This window comes from Myotis brandtii, unplaced genomic scaffold, assembly GCF_000412655.1.
Source record: "Myotis brandtii unplaced genomic scaffold, ASM41265v1 scaffold29, whole genome shotgun sequence".
Lineage (NCBI taxonomy): Eukaryota > Metazoa > Chordata > Mammalia > Chiroptera > Vespertilionidae > Myotis > Myotis brandtii.
In genome coordinates, this window is record NW_005361075.1 from 2,965,638 (window position 1) to 2,971,129 (window position 5,492).

Consider the following 5,492-nt stretch of genomic DNA (forward strand, 5'->3'; position numbering starts at 1 on the left):
ACACTCCCACACCTTCCAAGCCTTTTTGCCTTGAGCCTTTTGGGGATTGGGAACATAGGTCTGCTTTGTAGTTTGCCATGTTGATTCCAGACTCAGTGGACTCCTCTATCCTTTCAGCCTCCTCCACCTAAGAAGAATTATGCCCCAAGCAAAGGAAGGGAGGGGTAGCAGGAAGGAAGTGAGAGCTGTGTTAATCACTAAACAAGGTGGTTTTGCAACTTTCTTAGGGGGAGAGGGTGGAGCCAAGGAAGATGGCCTACTCTGCACACCCAGGGCTGGGTGTTAAGTAAGGTGGAGTTAGAGACAGACAAACACATAAGGTTAAACTGAGAAGGAAATAGGGGAGGGGGTGGAACTAGACATAGTGCTAGTGGATTTGTTTTGAGTACTCACCTTCGGGCAGCACTGTGAAAGCAATTTATATGTATAATGTTCAATTCTGCCACCAACCCCAGGAGATACTATTATCTTAATAAGGGAAAGGGAGTTCTGTAAACTGAGGCTCAAGAGTTTAAGTGATTTGCCCAAAGGTTTATATCCAGTAAGTGGAAAGGCCAAGATGGGGGCATATATCTATCTGTCTGATTCCAGAGTCCTTGATCTTAACCATTATAGAGAAAGCTCCAGAAGTGAGAGACACTAACCCCCGGATTAAGAATAGAGTCTTCCTGCCCTCACCGGTTTGGCTCAGTGGATAGAGCATCCGGCCGTGGAAAGGGTCCTGGGTTCAATTCCAGCCAAGGGCACCTGCCCGGGTTGCAGGTTCGACCCGTACCCAGTAGGGGGCGTGCAGGAGGCAGCCAATCAATGATTCTCTGTCATCACTGATGTTTCTATCTCTATATTGCTCTCCCTTCCTCTCTGAAATCAATAAAAATATTTTAATAAAATAAAATAAAAATAAATGGGAAAGTATCCTCCAGTGAGAATTAACAACAACAAAAAATCTTAATTAAAGGCCCGGCATTTGTCCTCTCCTATATCAGTCTTACTCTCCTTCCTGTTATAAGTATTAAGTATCTATTTGCTGGATACTGAGAAATCTAAATAAGTAAGGCAAGTACCCAATCCTCAGGGAGCTCACAATTTAGAAAGAGGCATAGACAGAAATACAAAATAATAAAACAATAACAGAAGTGCATATAAGGTACAGGAGTTGTAAGTGCTTAGGAGGGAGTGATTAACTTGATTAATAAGATGAAGTAGATGTGATTAAGTGTCACAAAGAATATAGATTATGAATTGAGTTTTTTAGATTGTGGCCTGACAGCCAAGGTGGGGAAGAACATTCCAGCAAGAGGGCACAGCATCTACAACAAGCAGAAATATGGCTTATTCAGGAAACCAATAAAGTGTTGGGGGGGGGGGGGACCTACAGGAAGAAGGAACTATGAGAGCTGAGGCTAAGTGAGTAGTGAGATCATCGAGACCTGCATGCATGCTAGAGCTTGAACTATAACTTACAGAAACATAATGGGTATGTAATAACAATTTTTTGAGAAGATAAATGGAGAATCATTAGAAGGTTTTAAGTAGCAGCATGATAGGCCTATTATAGCAGAGCAGGTGAGAAACAATCAGGGCCTAGGCTGAAGCTATGGCAATGAGACTAGAAAGCATGGATGATTTTCAGAGATGGGCATGTTGAGGGATTCAATGAAGGAGATGAGAGAGAAGGAATTGAGGGCAGGAAACTCCTGATATTCCAACTTGGACCTAAGGTTGGTGGTACCTCCTTCCAAAATGGGTCACAGATAGAAGAGGCAGGACTTTATTTGTTTATGTGTGTGTCCCCTATGAAAACGGGTACTGTACATTTTTCATTTCCATGTCCTTTTCATTAGCACCAAGACCAGAATAATATTTAGCTCTCAGGTTCCCAGTGGAGAGGAAATAAACATGGATAGCATTAATTTTAGTTGAGTTTTAAATGCATTTTATCAGGGCTTCTTAAAGAAGGACCCTCATAAGAGAGGAGTCCCTTGTGCACCTCTCTGACCTCATCTATCTAGGGGAACCTGGGCTATGGCTGGAAGAGACTTTTTCAAGTGAAAAATGTCTTTAAGGCTCATGCTATGTCTTTAAAAGCCATGCACATTTTACTTTTTTTTGTTGTTGTTGTTAATCCTCACTGAGGATATTTTTTTCCATTGATTTGTCGTGGAAAGAGTAAAAGGGAAGAGGAGGAGAAGGAAAAAGAACAGGAGGAGAAGGAGGGAGAAACATATCAATTGGTTGCATCTAGCATGCACCCCAACCCCCACCCCAACCCGGGGCCAGGCATCAACCTACAACCCTGTCCTAGCTGCTTTGGCTCAGCTGATAGAGCGTCAGCCTGTGGACTGAATGGTCCTGGGTTCAATTCCGATCAAGGGCACATGCCCAGGTTGTGGGCTGGATTCCCAGCAGGGTGTGCAGGAGGCAGCCCATCAATGGTTCTCTCTCATCATTGATGCTTCTATCTCTCCCTCTCCCTTCCTCTCTGAAATCAATAAAAATATATTAAAAAACAACAAAAATCCTGTAACCCAGGTACGTGCCCCTGACCGGGAATTAAACCTGTGATCTTTCAGTGTGCAGTCCATGCTCTATCCACTGAACCACACCAGCCTGGGTATTAATTGTTGTTTTAATATAATACTTTCCCCATCCCCTTGCAAAGAACACTATAAATAAATAACAATGTCATTCCAGGAATATATACCTTATTTATTTGGGGCTTTATATATGTATATCCTCTAGCACACTGCTGCATATTCCTAAGAGTATCCAATGTGAAAAGAGCCATAAAATATGATTATGTATTCAACAATGTGCTATATATCTAATTCTGTTGGGCTGATATGAGTACAGTGGCCCTTTAGTTGCATCTGAAACTCTGAGCGAAGCCAGGGTTATGTGACGTCAACAGATAAGAGAGACTTGACTATATATAACCTTATGGGCCTCTCTGACTTATATTCCCAGGTACTGCAGAAGTTGGGGAAAACTGTGGAAACCAAAGATGAACGGTTTGAACAAAGTGCCAACAACTTTTACCAACAACAGGTAATCTGGAGGGTGGGGAAGAGGAGCTTAGAGGGCTGAGTGGTAGAGGAACAGCACGTTCTTCAAATCAGAAAGCATTCCTAGTACCTCATCTTCCCCAGGTGTAAGGGCCATCGGTGCTGCTTATCCTTGTCCTGGAACCAGAGGAACTTACCTTTCCTGCTCCTGCTGACCCTGGGTTCTGGGGACGGGTGGGCAGATAAGTGTTCTTTTCTCTTAGTGGTTCCCCCAGGGTCCAGTGGCATCACTAGGTCCTTAGACAAAATCAAAATGAGCCCCTGTCGCCTTATTTACTTCCCAGGGTGCCTCTCTTCCACCCTAGGACTCTTCTTATCTCAATAGCCTCATGTTTTCCTTGTGGCCTCTTTGTTCACTACATCTACATACTCTACTTAAACCCTTTATTCTAAAATAAAACCTCCATCTTTTCACCTGTCATTCTCACCAACAACTTCTGTTCTCACTGTTCCTTCTGTCTTCACTGGATAGCATGGGTAATTTTATGTAGAAAATTTACATTAAGAAGTGGATAACAGAGGTTTAGCCTTCCATGGGATATTTGACTTTTCATCTCCATATGCCAGGCATCATGCACAGTGCTTTACACACATCTCATTTAATTCTTACATTAGTCTTGGAGATTGTGACCCCCTCTTTTAATAGAAGAGAGTTGTTAACTTAAACAAATATCCAGTTACATTGCATAGTCCCCTACTACACTGCCTTACTTCAGACACCAGGCACAAACTCCAGAGTTTCCTGGCCGTCTGCATTTCTGACCAACTGGCTATAAATTTTGGGCTTCCTACTAGCTGCTCAGCTTCCATAATTTTCTAGAATGATTCATAGAACTTAGGAATGTGTTCTAGGTACAATTACAGTGTTATTATAAAGAATACAAGTCAAGAGCAGCCAAGTGAAGACATATACAGTGAGGTCTGAGAGGGTCCCAAATGTGAAGCTTCTGTGTCCACAAGACATATCACCCTCCCAACAACCTGATCTAGAATTACCAACCAAGGAATCTTACCTGAGCTTCAGGTGTCTATACAGTTTTTATTGTGATTTCATTGCATAGTGAATCATTGCCCATGTGATTGAACTTAATCTCTAATATCCCTCTCCTCCCCTCCCCTAGAGGTTGGGCTGATATCACCTGTCTCAGAGCCCTAACCCTCTAATTCATGGTTCATCTTTCCAGCCTGAACTGCTACCATCCTGAGGTATGATCTGAGAGGCCCACCATGAATAATAAAGACACTCCTATCACTCAGGAAATCCCAAGTATTTGGAACTTACTTCCCAGGAACCAGGGACAAAAACCAGCCAAAATATTTTTAATTGATTTCAGAGAGGAAGGAAGAGGGAGATAGAGATAGAAACATCAAGATGAGAGAGAATCATTGATTGACTGCCTCCTGCATGCCCCCCACTGGGGATCAGGGCTACCTGTGCCCTTGACTGGAATTGAACCTGGGACTCTTCAGTCCGCAGGCTGACGCTCTATCCACTAAGCCAAACCAGCTAGGGCGCAGCCAAAATTTTTATTGTTCAACATCAGTTAGTCAAATTATCCTATATAATAAAAGGGTAATATGCAAATCAACCGAACAGCAGAACGACCGGTCATTATGACATGCACTGACCACCAGGGGGCAGACTCTCAACACAGGAGCTGTCCCCAGCCACAGGCCCCGATCATCTGATCAGGGCCTGCCGGCCATCCTCTTGGTCCCTTCCCCCGGCCGGCAGGCTCCGATCACCCGATGGGGAATGGGGAACCAGGGGTGGGTGGTGATGGATGCGGGTGGTACCAGGCCAAGGCCCCTGCCCTGCTGGTCGCCCCGGGGACAGGGCCAGCGAGTGGGCGGAACAGCCAACCTCTTGGTCTCTCCCCCTGGCCGGCAGGCTCCGATGGCCCGATGGCGAACGGGAAACCGGGAGTGAGTGGTGGGGGGGCGGGGCTGGCTGCCAGCAGCGGGGAAGATGGCCCTGATCACAGGCCAGGCCTAGGGACCGTACCCATGCACGAATTTCCTGCACTGGGCCTCTAGTATGCAAAATAATTCTTTAAAGTTATATTAAAAGGATATTAGCTATTATCTAACTCTGTAGTAGACTGTATCAGAATCATTTAGGAATATTTTAAAATGCAAGCTCATTGGTAGAAGGGCCTGGGAATCTGTACTTTTAAGCTTGTTTTAATGGAAATTTTCATACCTACACAAAGATAGAAAAACTTGTGTGAGGAATCCATATGTACCCATCACTCGGCTTTGATAATTTATCAACTCCTGGGAATCTTGTTTCATCTGACTGCACCACTTTCCCCCATCTTTGATCATTATGAAGCAAATTCTAGGTATATTATTTGTCTATAAAAACTTCAACAGGCCAAGTGCCCATCTACACGAATAAAAGACAAACATACAAATTGACCGTAC

At 44.1% G+C, this 5,492-nt stretch overlaps 1 protein-coding gene across 1 annotated transcript in view; it reads left to right on the forward strand.

The window, feature by feature from the left end:
* Positions 1–2,946: 2,946 nt before the first annotated feature.
* Positions 2,947–5,492, forward strand: part of BIN2 (bridging integrator 2) — a 29,401-nt gene continuing 26,855 nt past the window's right edge. The window contains exon 1 of the mRNA XM_005869291.2: positions 2,947–3,048. The gene's annotated coding sequence lies outside the window, so the exon portion shown is untranslated. The remainder of the gene's footprint in view (positions 3,049–5,492) is intronic.